The following is a 16135-nucleotide window of genomic DNA, read 5'->3' on the forward strand; positions in this document are numbered from 1 at the left end:
GCCTTTCTAAAAGCCAATATTTATCTAGTGATTAAAAAATAATTTATTATTTAAAAAATATTTTGTTGATATTTAAGTACAAGATTCAGTACCACTGAAGTTCGTGTTTCATTTTGACAAGCTGGGAATGATATAGTTTACAACTTCCCTTGTAATAAAAAACAGTAAAGAGATGTATATTTTAATGGCAGTTGAAAAAATTAACAATAGATGTGATAGATAATAATACACAAAGAGAATGTACACTCTATCCACCTACTCCTGGTTTTTGAGTATATAAATAGAACATGCCTTACTCATAGGCAGAGAATGGATTTTCTGCAAGTGTAATTTGAATAGGTAGCAAAACACTCACACTTGATCTGATTCTTGAAATGCTTCTGTTTGCCATCTTTGTACTAAGTAGAATCTTTTTTTGAACTTATAGACGCATAAGAGAGGCTGTATATCAAATCCTTAATTCTTTGGAGTGAATTATGTATTCATTAATTCAATAAGCATGTATTGGATGCCTCCTGTGTGCCAAGTTTGAGGTCATGAGATGAATGACACCGTATTTGTCCTCAAGGAGTTCACTGCCTAGTGAACTGACAGACATGTAAACAACTATATTAAAATTTTAACCAAACATCAACTAGGATCTCCCTACCCCTTAAGGCCTCTAGACAAAACTAATTCAAACTCCCTTCCACAGACTGGAAAATTCAGGGTCAGGCAATATTTACGGAAATTTTGGAGGATTGGATTGCTTGTATTTTTATAATCACTCCAATTTTTATAATCAGCTCCAAACTTTTGCTTATACTAAACTAGTTCCCTTGAGTGATCATCTTTATACTTAGTGAATTTTAGAAGAGACCATTAATGTCAGAAACAAGACAAGGATGCTTGTTGTTTGACACAAATTGGGCCAGATTATGCTGCGTTAATAAAAAATCTCAGAGGTTTAACATGTATTATTCCCTTATACTATATTTCATCTCAGGTTAGGAGAAGGTCCTATTTTACTTTGTCCTTACTCCAGGACCCTGGCCGTTGGAGCAGCCACTATCTGGAAAATACCCAATGAAAATGTATTCGTATGTTCACTGAAAGGCATGTACTAGAATATTCATAGCAACACTATTAAAAAGAACCCAAACAAGGAACAACCCAAATGCCTATCAACAGTAAAATGAATAAATGGATAAGTTGTGATATATTTGTAAATGAAATATCATATAGCGGTAAGAATAAAAAAGTTATAAACAGTTCAAAAACAATATTGAAACAAAAGAAGCCAGACACAAAAGAGCATCTTCTGTATGATCCCATTCATATATAAATATATATGGCTCAGAAACAGGCTGAATGAGATTTTTGTAGGTTTGGCCAGAGTGATGCCCCGATAAATCCCAGAGTGATTTGAACAGTGAATAAAAAAACATTTGCAAAGTCCCCTTAGGGAAATGGTGAGAAAGGGGGAAAATTCAACTTCCCCATGTGGAGAATTCCTTATATTCTCACAACCAGTGAGGACAGCCAAGATTGGGCCGAGCCCTCAATCTTGGGGTTTGTTTATCTGAAACTTATCCCTGCAAAGGATAAGCTACGCCTAATTAGAATTAGGCCTAAGAGTCACCCCCAGAGAACCTCTTTTGTTGCTCAGTTGTGGGCTCTCTCTCTTAGCCAACAGGACAAGCAAACTCACTGCCCTCCCCCTCTCTACGTGGGACATGACTCCCAGGTGTGTAAACCTTCCTGGCCACATGGGACATAAATCCTAGAATGGGCTGGGACTCAGCATCAGGAATGAGAAAACCTTCTCGACCAAAACAGGGAAGAGAGAAATGAGACAAAATAAAGTGTCAATGGCTGAGAGATTACAGAGTTGAGAAGTTATCCTGGAGGTTATTCTTACGCATAATATAGATATCACCTTTTTATTTAAGGTATAATGGAGAAACTGGAGAGAAGTACCTGAAAATGTAGAGCTGTGTTCCAGTAGCCATGTTTCTTAAAAATGATTATATAATGATACAGTTTTCACAATGTGACTGTATGATTGTGAAAACCTTGTGTTTGATGCTTCTTTTTTCTACCTTATGGGCAGATGAGTAAAACATATGGATTAAAAATAAATAAATAATAGGGAGAACAAATGTTAAATTTAGTAGATTGAATTACTAGTGATCAATGAAAGGGAGGGGTAAGGGGTATGGTATGTATGAATTTTTTTTCTGTTATCTTTTTATTTCTTTTTCTAAATTAATGGAAATATTCTAAGAAATAATCATGATGATGAATATACAACTATGTGATGATATTGTGAGTTATTGAGTATATATCAAGAATGGAATGATCATATGGTAAGAATGTTCATGTTTGTATATTATTATGTTTAAAAAATTAAAAAAAAAAAACAGGCTGAACTAATCTGCTGTGTTAGAAGTTAGAATAGTGGTTACCCTTAAGGGTAGTGAATGCTGGGGGTTATGAGAGGGGCTTCTGCGGTTCTACTTTGTTTTTTCATCTGGGAACTGGTTATTTGGGTGACTGTAGTATGCTAAAATTCATTGAGGTGTACACTTTTTGTATGTACTGCTTCTATATATGTATAAAAAATTAAGAAGAAGAAGCTACTGGCACCACCACAACAAAGTGTTGGTTCCTAATTCCCATTTAGAGAAGAAGAAGGAAGAAAAAGAAAGAAGAAATAAGAGAAAGGAACACAAAGAAGGACAAGAAAGAGAAGGAGGAGGTAGACAAGAAGGAGGAGTAGCTCCTGCTTCAGGCATCTTCACAAAGTGTTGCTTCCTAATTCCCATTTAGCCCCAGAGAACATGTAGGTCCCTTTACAGTTCATTACCATTTCATTTCGGACCTCTGGATAGTCAGTAGTGGACACAAGCATTTTCTATGGGACAAACCCTAACCCACACCCATAGTGTATGATCTAGCTTTCTGGACACAGAACCTGAGTAATTCAATTTTTCTGGTGCTTTGTTTTGTTGTTTTTTTTTTTCAATTAATCTTTTTATTTTGAGAAGTTGTAAACTCACATACAGTTTTAATAAATAATGCAGAGGGATTCCTTGTACCCTTTACCCAGTTTCCCCAAATTGGTAACATCTTGCAGAATTGTAATCCAATATCACAACGAGGATATTTACCGCAATACAGTCAAGATACAGTACAATTCTGTCACCTTGAGGTTCCTTCCTGTTGCCATTTTATAACCTACCTCTTTGCCCCTTTCCACTTCCCTAATTCCTGGCAATCACTAATCTGTTCCCTATTTCTAGTATTTTGTCATTTCAAAAAAATTAAATCATATAGGTTATAACCTTTTGGGAGTGACTCTTTTCATTCAGCATAATTCCTTGGAAATTCATCCAACCTGTTATGTGTACCAATAGTTTGTTCCTTTTTATTGCTGAATAGTATTCTATGATATGGATGTACCACAGTTTAACTATTCACTCGGTGAAGGACATCTGGATTGCTTCTATTTTTTAACTATTTGATAAAAATCAGCTATGAACATTAATCTATGGGTTTTTGTGTGAGCATAAATCTTCATTTTCTGGGATAAATGCCCAGTAGTGCAATTGCTAGCTCATATGATAATTGCACGTTGTTGTTTTTTTAAAGAAGCTGCCAAATTTTTTTCTGGAGTACAATTTACATTCCCACTAGTCAATGTGTGTAATCCAGTTTCTCTGCATCCTCACCAACATTGGGTATTGTCACCTTTTTATTTTAATTGCTCTGATAGGTGTGTACTAATAGCTCATTATGGCTTTTTTTTTTTTTCCCTGATGGCTAATGATGTTGAACATGTTTTTATGTGCTTATTTGCCACCTGTATATCGTCTTTGGTGAAATTTCTGTTCATGTCTTTTGCCCATTTTCTAATTGGACTATTTGGTTTTTTATCAGTGAGTTTTGAGAGTTCTTTATATATTCCAGATACTAGTCCTTTGTTAGATAGATATGTGGTTTGAAAATATTTTCTCCTTGTTTATAGCTTCTCTTTTCATCCTTCTAATGTTATCTTTTGCAGAGTAAAAGTTTTTGGTTTTGATGATATTCAGTTTATCAGTTTTTCCTTTTCTGGATTGAGCTTTTGATATCAAGTCTAATAACTATAACTTTTTGCTTAGTTCTAGATTCTAAAGATTTTCACCTATGCTTTTTTTTTCTTAGATAAGTCTTCAAGTTTTATGTTTTACATTTAAGTCTGTAACTATTTTGAGTTAATGTTTGTATAAGATGTGACATTTAGGTCAGAATTCTTTTCTTTTTTCTTTTTTTTTTTTTTTTGCCTGTGAATGCTCAGGTAATTCAGTTTTAAATAACACCACTTGAAAGGCAGGAGTCAATGCCACATATCAGTGTTTCAAATCCAGTCATTTATTTTCAAAATTTACTCAAACATTCAATGAAAAGAGTGTCATGCCAACATATATCTGTGGCACTACTCATCTTATGATCCTCTGCAAGCAAGTATTTAAATAAAAAAAAATCTCTTGAGAACAAAGTGTAAGTTTTATGGACAGCTAAGTCTATAATTAATAATACAAAGAACATATTTGTCTAGTTCTGCTAGGGTATGGTCCTGCTAAAAATGTACTTAGTTTATTTTATTCAGAACACTTATAGTCGTGGGCATTTGCAATTGTTTTTGGCTACCTGATATCTGACTACAATTTCTAAATTTAGGAAATCTCTCATTATCTAGGTCTTGGTTAGAAGTTGTGGTAGTTAGATTCAGGTGTCAACTTGCCCAGGTGAAGGTGCCTAGTTCTGTTGCTGTGGACATGAGCCAATGGCAAGTGAACCTCATGTGTTGCTGATTATATCTGTAGTCGGCTAGGAGGTATGCCTGCTGCAATGAATGATGTTTGATTTAATTGGCTGGAAACTTAAATGAGAGAGCTCAAGGTAGCACAGCTGAAGCAGCTCAGTATACCTCATCTCAGCACTCACAACTCAGCCCAGGCCTTTGGAGAAGCAGAAAGAAGTCACCGTGGGGAAAGTTGTTGGAACCCAGGGGCCTAGAGAGAAGGCCAGCAGAGATCACCCCATGCCTTCCTGTGTGAAAAAGAACCTTAGTTGAAAGTTAACTGCTTTTCCTTTGAAGAATTATGCCTTCTTAACTAATAAACCCCCTTTTATTCAAAGCCAGTCCATCTCTGGTGTGTTGCATTCTGGCAACTTTGGCAGACTAAAACAGAAGTAGTCTCCTATGTCTAATTTCAGAAGCCTAAGACGTGAGATTCACTTGGTATGGTTAGTCTTTTAAACTATTCTAGTAGGAGTGTAGTGATATCTCAGTGTGGTTTAGTTTGCATTTACCTAACTAGTAAGGATGAGAACCTTTTTTGAGTGCTTATTTAGCATCTGTATTTTTTTTTGGTAAAATTTCTATCCAAAGCTTTGGTCTTCCTTTTGGGATCTGTTTTCTTATTATTGAGTTTACTGGGGTTTTTTATATTTTCATTGACATCTTCACACACATACAGGCCATACGTGGTGTACAATCAGTGGCTCACAGTATCATCACATTGTATTACTGAGTTTTGAAAGTTCTTTTCATATTCTGGGTATAAATATTTTATCATATATATGATTTGCAAATATTTTCTCCTGATCTGTGGCCCTTTTTTTTCTCCTAATAGGCAGAGAGTCATTCTTGCAAAAAATATCGACAGCCTCATCAGTTTTCCTAAGGGCCTCCCTTAATTGCTTGATATTCAAATTATTCCATTTTGAAGCATACTTCTTTTCTGTTCTCTCTGCTTCTATTGTTAACTGGTATAACTGAAGAGCTTCACTTGCCAATAGCATTGTGGGTTATTTGAAGAGTTTTCTAACATCACTTTTGACAGATCATGAAATGCTGTGCCTGTTGCAAAATCTGGGGTTCATTCTTTTTGCATTAAATTTGCTTCATATTCTTGAATGTTTATCAGAATCTCAAAATCCAGTAGATTAAAGATGTTATCTGAGGGGCAACTGGATGGGATGGGATGGGGAAAATAAGAGTGTTTTATACAGAAAAATACTTGAAAGGGATGACCATTTTATAAATGATCAATTAGAGGATTTTTTTTGTGTGATTATGACTTTTGCTTCCCTGTACCAGCAGTAACATATAACAAAATAAAATAAAAATAAGGGCCTATAGCTGCTGAGGAAACCAGTTGTTGTTCTGGTGGGTTTTGTTTGTTTGTATGCTTGTTTTTAGTAACATATATATATGACCTAAAATTTCTCAGCTTTCAAATATACAATACACTGGTGTTATTTACAGTCACAATGTTGTGTTACCATCACCACCATCCACAGTCAAAATTTTTCAGCACCCTAACAGAAACTCTTTACCAATTAAGCATTAACTTCCTATACCCTGCCCCATCCAGGCCTCTGTTAACTTGTATTCTAGTTTCTAACTCTATGAATTTGCATATTCTAATTATTTTATATTAGAGAAGTCATACAAAATTTGTTCTTTTGTGTCTGGCTTATTTCTTGCAATATGATGTCTTCAAAGAGCATCTATGTTGTCACATGTATCAGAATTTCATTCCTTTTTTTACAGCTGAACAATACACCATTATATTTCTCTAAAATGGATAAACACATTTTGTTTATCCATTCATCTGTTGATGGTCACTTGGGTTACTTTGACCTTTTGGCTACTGTGAATAATGCTGCTATGAACACTGGTGTGCAAATATCTATTTTAAGAATCTTTGCTATCTGAAGGACATATTTATAGTGTATATTCTGACTTTCACATTTGCTGAACTCTAGCTGCAGCACTTGTCTCAGAGAACTCCTCTGGGGTGAGCCTCAAGAATCTGTGTTTTTAAAAATACTCTCTTTTAGCTCTGGTTTTTCAGCTATACTCCTTTTGCAAACCACATGTTTCTCCCCGCCCTACAGGGGTAGAGCTGATCTGTGCAACTTGTGGCCAGGAAGAGAATGATTGAAATCCCTAGTTCTGTGTGTAAACTGGCTGTCAAGAGGCCTAAAAGATGACAACATGCTCATTTATTTTCACAAACTGACTAGTCAGGTGTGTCTCTTGATTTTCCTAAGATAGAGTGAGCACAGGGCCAGAGAGACCAAGAGTTATAATCACTGGGTTCTCTTCACATGAGAGGAGACATCATGAGTGCGGGATAAGCATTCTCTACTAACAGGGTTCTGTCTTCTCACTAAAGTAGGAGACTACCTTATGTCATAAAAATATTTCAGTCAGGTTTGGGGGACTTGAGGCAAGTCGAGGCAGTTTGAAATAGCTATTGTGGGGGATGGGATAAAGCATCAAAGAGAGTTTAATTTAAAAATATCCCTAAACACAAATGTTCATAGCATCATTATTTATAATATCCAAAAAGTGGAAACAACTCAAACGTTCATCAATTGATGAATGGATAAATAAAATGTAGTATATCCATACAGTAAAATATTATTCAACTATAAAAGGATGAAGTACTGATATACATCATAGCATGGATAAGCCTTGGAAGCTTCATGCTAAGGTAAAAGGCCAGACATGAAGGACCTCATATCATATGATTTAATTTGTATGAAATATCCAGAATAGGGAAATCCATAGAGACAGCAAGTAGACCAGTTGTTGCCTAGGGCTGGGAGGAGTTGGGGGAGGGGATTGGGGGGTTGACTGTGTTGGATATGGGCTTTCTTTTTGGGGTGATGTAAAGGTTCTAAAATTGATTGTGGAGATGGTTGTACAACTCTGAATATACTAAAACCAGTGAGTTACACACTTAAAAAATTCTCAAGTATTCCTGACCATCTAGCATTAGCGTCCAACTAAATCCAGGATCTAACCAAGGTTGGAAGCAATTCAGGAGCTGAAAGGAACAAAATGAACAATGGAAGGGACTTGTACCAAACAGTGTGAGAAAATTCAGGATAACTATGGCACCCAGGTTACATGGAGAACAAGTGAAGCCAAAGAGATGATGAATTAAAATAAATAGAATACTGGTACTAATAGCTAACATTCATTTCATACTTAATATGTGCCAGATTTACGTCGATTATCTCATTTAACCTTCACAGAAACTGTGATCAAATTAGGGTATAGAGAGATTAAGTAACCTGGCCCTGAACATTCAGCTAGTGAAGGGTAGGGACAGGATTTAAACCCTAGGCAGTGTGACCTTAATATCTGCCTTTATAACCACTGTGCTACACTAATTGAAGGGTGAAGGAATCAAATTTCCCTGAGGACAAATTCTAGATTCAGTAGAATGGGAGAAGTAATAAGACAATATGGTAAGACCAGGGATAGGCATTAAGTTTAAGCTCATACAGTAAAGGCAGGGTCAATAGCCAAGGAAGATGGGTGGCAAGAAATCAATGTCTGAGAAAACATGAGGTCAGGTTGTCAAAAGGTCAAAAAAGGATGTTAATGTTGTCCAGGATGACGGTAGTTAGAGAGAAGCAATGGAGCTAGTTCCTGAAGTCATCAACGGAGATAAGGGATGTTTCCAAGGCTAGCAGATCACTTTGATAGGAAGGAAAAGAGGTTCGTGTAAGGAGAGTATGTAATATCTTCCTCCTCCCCCCAACCCTTCCCCTCTTATCTCTAACCTTGGAAGGAACAACCTCTTTTTTTGCTTAGGAGAAAGCTGAGGAACAAAGAAAAGCTAGAAGACATGCCACATTGCTAATCGCTATAACTAATTTGTGACAAAGTCAAATGAAAGTCTCAGTGCAATGTTAAATCTTGCTGCTTGGTTCATCTCATTTTAGCAATGAGAAGCGAGTTATTAAATACCTAAGCCATCACTTATTAGAAGAATATATATGGCATAACACTTTTATTCCCAGAAGCTGCTTTTCTGTTTTTGTTAAAAGTTTTCGATGTTGGTAACACATCCCCTATTTAAATATAATTTTTATTTCCTTAGACATTCTTGAATAAAACATTCTATCTCATGCTAGTCCCTGGCAGTAATTATATTCATTGACATTGTTCGATGACATTTGAAAAGTGTCTCCTGCTTCCCCCATTCTCAGCTTTGTATCTTTTCCTTCATGAATACATAACACCTTTTTGTAGTTCACCTCTCTCTGTTTCTTACTTTCTTTCTTATTTTCTCTCTTTCTCTGTTCTTTCTGCCTTTCCTTCTTACTTTCTTTCCATCTTTCTTACATATAATAGGTGGATGATAACTCTAGTATGACATTCTTAAATTCCTTTAAAGTCACAGACATTTACTGATGTATTTTGCTTTTTTGAATCCTTTTTATATCAACTGAATGCCTTTTCCTCATTGGAAAATGAAATGTGTCACTTAGCAATGAACTTTGCTACTAGATCGTTTTTGGAAACATCAAGTGATCATCTCACAAGTTATGATATCTCAGTGTATTTTTTCAGCTATTTTCTATTTGTATCTCCTTTGGCCTTTTTTTGTTTTGTTTTGTTTTTTTATTAATTTTTAAATTTTTTTAAAAAATAACAAAAGTAAACATTCTTATCATTCTGTTCTACATATGTAATCTGTAATTCACAATATCATCACATATTTGCGTGTTCATCATCATGATCATTTCTTAGAACATTTGCATCAATTCAGAAAAAGAAATAAAAAGACAAGAGAAAAAAATTCATACATACCATAAAACTCTTACCCCTCCCTTTCACTGACCACTTGCATTTCAATCTAAATTTATTTTAACATTTGTTTCCCCTATTATTTATTTTTATTCCATATGTTTTACTCATCTGTTGATAAGGTAGATAAAAGGAGCATCAGACACAAGCTTTCACAATCACACAGTCACATTGTGAAAGCTGTATCATTATACAATCATCTTCAAGAAACATGGCTACTGAAACAGCTCTACATTTGCAGGCAGTTCCCTCCAGCCTCTCCATTACATCTTGATTTACAAGGTGATATCTATTTAATGCATAAGAATAACCTCCAGACTCTGTTTGGGATCTCTCAGCCATTAACACTTTATTTTGTCTCATTTCTCTCTTCCCCCTTCTGGTTGAGAAGGTTTTCTCAATCCCTTGATATTGAGTCTCAGCTCATTCTAGGAAGGTCCACACCCCCAGAAGTCATGTCCCACATAGACAGGGGGAGGGCAGTGAGTTTGCTTGTTGTCTTGGCTGGAGAGAGGCCACATCTGAGCAACAAAAGAGATTCTCTTGGGGATGACTCTTAGGCCTAATTTTAAGTAGGGTTGACCTACCCTTGGTGGGGTTAAGTTTCATATGAACAAACCCCAAGATTGGGGGCTCAGCCTATTGCTTTGGTGGTCCCCACTGTTTTGTTTTTTAATCTTAACTGTTTTTCATTCCAGGGTAGTTTCTTCTTGAATTGCTCAGTAATTTACCTTGTCAAATTCATAATCACTTTCAGAAAAGTTTATCTGAGTTTTAAATGGCTTTAAGACTCTTCTGTCTATTTTTAGAATGTCTACACCTGAAATTTTTTGTACTTGGAAAGTACCTATAAACTTTTCTGATTCAAAACGTAGCTGATATAATCACATTCCCTTTGATAGGCTATTTAATTAATTTTTTTTCATTTGCCTTTCTGTTTTCCCTTTGCCAAATAAAATCATAACAATCATACCTCTTTGTATGGCATTAAGGGAGTTATTTATAAGAAGCTGGTTACTTCTCCTGTCCTCATCTTCTCTGCCACCACCTTGATCCATAGTTCATGCCTCCAATATATATGGCCTGGGTTATTGCAATAGCCTCCCAGCTGGTTATCCTCCTTCAAGACTCGACCCTATGTTACCTATTCTCATCCAGAAGCCAGAATGATCCTGTTAAGATGTTAAGTCAAGTGATATCACTCCTTAGCCCTTGAATGGCTTCTGATCTCAGAGTGGAAGCTAAAGTCCTCACAGAAGCCTCCAAAGCCATAAGAGATCTGGCCTTCTTCCCTCTCTGACCTAACTTCCTATCTGCTCTCCGTTTCACTCACTTTACTGCTGCTATACTGGCTCCTTGCCATTTTTTAAAGATGCCAAGATACTCCTACCTAAATTCTTGCACTCACTGCCCCGTTTGTCTTGAATACTTTCTCCGTGTATATTTGCATGGCATGGTCCCTCATTTCTTTCAAGTCTATGCTCAAAATGTCACTGTCTCCTAGTAGGAATGTAAAATGATACAGCTGCTGTAGAAGACAGTTTGGTGGTTCCTCGGAAAGTTAAATATAGAATTACTCTATGATCCAGCAATTCCACTCTTAGGTATAATTCTGAAAGCAGGGACTCAAAAAGATATTTGTATACCAATGTTCATAGCAACATTATTCACAATAGCCAAAATATGGAAACCACCCATTCTAGTTTGCTAGCTGCCAGAAAGCAACACACCAGAGACAGATTGGCTTTCAAAAAAAGGGGATTTATTTACTTAACATATTGTTCTTCAGAGGAAAAGCTAACTTTCAACTGAGGTTCTTTCTTACATGGAAAGGCACAGGGCGATTTCTGCTGGCCTTCTCTCCAGACCTCTGGGTTCCAACAACTTTCCCCGGCATGATTCCTTTCTGCATCTCCAAAGGCCTGGCTGAGCTACGTGTGCTTGAGATGAGATATGCTGAGCTGCTTTGGCTGGGCTATGTTGAGCTCTCTCATTTAAGCACCAGCCAATTAAATCAAACATCATTCATTGCAGCAGGCACACCTCCTCGCCGCCGATTGCAGATGTAATCAGCAACAGATGAGATTCACATGCCATTGACTCATGTTCACAGAAATGGAACTAGGCACCTTCACCTGGCCAAGTTGACATCTGAATCTAACTACCACACCACCCAAATGTCCATCAGCAGATGAATGGTATATACGAAAATGTAGTATATACTTATAATGGAATATTATTCAGCCATTAAAAGGAATGGATGAACCTTGAATCCCTTATGCTAAGTGCAGCAGACAATAGGAAAAATATTGTGATTCCTCTTATATGAAATATCTAGAATAAGCAAATTCAAAGACAGAAAATAGATTAGAGAATACCAGGGGCTAGGGAAAGGGGAAATGGAAATTGCTTAATGGGTGCAGAGTTTCTTTTGGGGTGATGAAAAAGTTTCAGTAGTGGAAGATGGTGATGTAGCATAACATTGAAAAGTAACACCACTGCTGAATGGTACGCTTAAAAGTGGTTAAAATGGGAAATTATATGTTATATATATATATTACAACTGTTTTTTTTGGCATGGGCAGGCACCAGGAATCAAACTGGGTCTCTGGAATGGCAGGCAAGAACTCTGCCATTGAGCCACCATGGCCCGCCAACAATAATTTTTAAAAAAAAGAAAAAAACATTTAATTCCATTAAAATACCAAATAAATGAGAGTTAGTTATCTAGGGGGAAAACAGTCACTTTTTTAGGAGACTGTGGTATTTTGGAGCTAGTACCTCAGTAAAACATGTTCTTAATTTAATCCACTCCTGTGGATTTGATCCCATTATAAATAGGACCTTTTGATGAGTCCCTCAGTTACTTTAGTTATGTGTGTCCCAACCCAATCAGGAGGGACCTTAATTCTATTTCTGGAGTCCTCTATAAGCAGAATGAAATTCAGACAGATAGAAAGACATAGAGGAAGCAGCCAGAAGCTGAAACTCAGCAGAATGCAGAAGAAAATGGAGAGGCCAGGAGAGGCTGGATGTGCATTGCAATGTGGCAGAGGAGCCTGGGACCAAGGATCATTGGCAGCCACTTTGATAATGCCTTGATTTGGACCTTTCCCTAACCTCAAAACTGTAGGCTAATAAATTCTTTTGTTTAAGCCAACCCACTGCACAGCATTTGCTTGAGCAGCCAAGAAAACTAAAACAGAGACCTTCCCTGACCTCATTTTAAATCCCACCCCCCAGCAATCCCTATTCCTTTTCCTTGCCTTTTGTGGTGGTTGTTGTTAAAATAATATTTACTACCATCTGATTTATTTTAATGTATGTATTACTTATTGCCTGCACTGCTATGCAAACATTTGAATATAAATTCCATGTGGAATTTAGACAACAATGCCTGATATTGTTAAATGAATTAACTTAGTAGTTGGCATGAGAAATGTTTACAAAGTAGCACACTGGGACAGTAGATAAGAATCTATGGTTACAATAGAACCTTTACAGAGGTTCAGCAGAATCTGGGTGAGGCAGGTTACAGAATGCAAACCTTTCAGCTTCTGCGATTGTCCTCCCACTTCAGAGTCCTCTTTCCTTTGAGAAAGATGAGGTGGGGCTGAGATCATGCTTATGGCCACTGAAGGTCATGCTTATCTTCACTTAGTTTAGCTAAGCTAAAGTGAGCTGTAGATATTGCATTTTACTTGAAAATATTCAGCTAGCCTCTCCATTATCCTGGGAAATCTTGTGTAGCTTTTACAAAAGTGTGAGTATTTGTCTCTCTCTTTCCTTCATCTACCCATTCTTTCTTCATTCATAAATCCCTTAAAATATTTATTTCATAGCGAGCTTTCTATTGGGACTTAAATTCCAAATGAAGTGGTTTTGTCTCAAGAATGATATGGAAGTTGAAAAACGAACAAATCTAATTCCCAGTTTTGTTTTCCTGGACTGGCAGGCAATCTCCAGTTAATCAGAACCTGGAATCTGCAACTACCATTGGGAGACATCATTTTATCTATGTAACTGGTTTAAAGAATGACTTGGATTTAGCAGGGAGCAGACAGAAACCACCCCTCCCCCATACAACATTTAAGCCAGCTCTGCAGACTCACTCTTTCTCCACGCCCTGGATGAAATCTTGTTCCATTGTCCCATACCTTTTCAGGTAATTCCTAGAGAAAAGTCCAGTCCAGACTAATATTATAACTGTAGTTCAATACAGTATAATAACAAAATGCCAACACATGTCTATTTAATGTTTCTCCCCTCTCCTAACTCATATCTGCTTCATCTTGGAGCCTTGGTAGGGGAAGGATGAGTAGCTAGTTAGAAGTCCACTGAGTTGGTGTCACTGTTCCAGACACACCTTTTGGTTAGGATCCCTTTTAAGATAGGCCAGATCCCTCCTACAAGATCCCTCTTTGTCCAAGTCCCACTCCTACCACATCAGTGGAAGTATTGTTCACTCCTGAGACAGCAACTCTCTCTCCTACAGTCCTTTCTTCCTCCCTCCCTTTCAGTTTGAGACTTTTCAGTGAATGAGACACCAATCCCTATGTCTCTCCCCTCGTTTCAAGTAACACAAGTCAAGCTCTCCAAGTGACTTTCCTGGAACTCCCTCTTTTGTGGTGAGGGATAAGAACTTCCCTCTCCTGTCCCATGGCAGCATCAGTGACATTAGGAACAGACCTCACCCTCCACATGTTTCTTCAATGTCAGGGAATTTTTTACTAACACATATAGTCTGGAGGTGGGTGATAGCAAGGCTGACAGAACTGGTTTCTCAATGTCTTAACTTGTCCAGAGAAGCACCTGTCTTTAGAGGTGGGAAGAACTTGACATCTATTGTACAAATTATAGAGGCCTCAGCTGAAACTGAGAGTCACAAACATTTTAGCAGATGTCAATTTGCTTGCCATACCCAACTCTTCCTCTTAACTTCACCACAGTCTGTAAAACATTATATGAAAGACCTTGTATCCTGGTAACTGGTGATTGAACCAGAGAATAATTTCTGGCTCTCGGGACCTATCCAAAGATTATGCTGGTCCAAACTGATTATTTCCTGAGAATCTAAACTGAGACGCAGAGTCTGTGGTAAGATAATGGTGGATGCTTGTACCTAAAGACATTCAGAGTCAGGACTGAGGACCCTAATCGGCAAACTGATGAGTAAGTAGAAGGAAGCAGAAAGAAACAGAAAACAATATAGACAGAAATAGATGGAGAGAGCAATGCCTGATGAGTTTATAGTTCCTGGAGACATTCTACCAAATGTCTGCACATGTTTCTGTAAGATTCTTCTATGTCCTTTTTAATAACCTTCCTTTTAATGCAGTTAGTTGGCTGAAAAACTTGTTTATTGCAAACAGAACAAACTAGAGCTATAAATGTGTAGAAAATTATTTTGTCTTTATGACAAGCTTTCCCTTCCTGTTTCAATATTATGCCCTAGTGGATGTTTTAAATCTAGAGCCATACACTAATCCATCCACTATTCAACGCCTGAACATCACTGGGAGCTTGTATAAATGCAGAAACTCAGCCCATACACAAGCCTGCTGAATCAGAATTTGTACCTGAACGAGATTCCCAGGAGATTTCATATACATATTTCAGCTTGAGAAGCCCTAATCTATTCTCTACACTTAGTCAAATCAATCTCCCTAAAACACTGTTTTCATTGTGTCACTAGAATTTTAAATCATTCTCCATTGCTCTGAGAGCAAGTCAAATGCCTCAGCCTTCCTTGTAAAGCTTCAGTAATACAACCCTAATCTTGAATCTTTCTACATGAATGTCCTTCTCCAGCTAATTTGGTCCACTCAATATTTTCCAGATGTGCCCAGTACACTCAGAGCCTTTGCTTATTGCATTTCACCTTCATTCCCATATCCCTGCATGTCTAGCCTTCAAAGATGAACTCAGGTTCCACATTACACCTGTAACCCTTAACAGGATTTCCTAATGTCCTCTTTTTTTTTCCCCCTCTCTCCATCCATTAATGCTTACCATAGTTCAGCATATATATTAGCTTGTTGCCTCATTGGTTATATCCTTATTTCTCTAAAAATATTTAGAGAAGTTGTAGGTTTATAGAAATATCATGCAGAATATATAGCGTTTGCATATCTCCCTGTCTTCACACGCACACAGTTCCTTATTATTGACCGTTTGCGTTAGAGTGTTACCTTTGTTACAAGTGATGAACCAATGTTATCTTAATTATATTAACTAAACGCCATAGTTTACATTATGATTCATTCTTAGTGTGATATAGTTCTATGTTTGTGTGTTTATGTGTGGTAACATATATACAACAAAATTTCCTGTCTTAACCACTTTCAATTAATTGTTGTTAATTACATTTGCAATGTTGTGCCACCATCAACAGCATCTGTAACCAAAACCTTTCCATCACTGCAAACAGAAATTCTGTACCCACTAAGCATTAACTCCTCATTCTCCACCCTCACTCCTGCCCCTGGT

At 37.1% G+C, this 16135-nt stretch overlaps 1 protein-coding gene across 3 annotated transcripts in view; it reads left to right on the plus strand.

The window, feature by feature from the left end:
• Positions 1-16135, plus strand: part of ACYP2 (acylphosphatase 2) — a 350111-nt gene that overhangs the window by 5384 nt on the left and 328592 nt on the right. The window lies entirely within an intron of this gene.

This window comes from Tamandua tetradactyla, chromosome 17, assembly GCF_023851605.1.
Source record: "Tamandua tetradactyla isolate mTamTet1 chromosome 17, mTamTet1.pri, whole genome shotgun sequence".
Classification (NCBI taxonomy): Eukaryota; Metazoa; Chordata; class Mammalia; order Pilosa; family Myrmecophagidae; genus Tamandua; species Tamandua tetradactyla.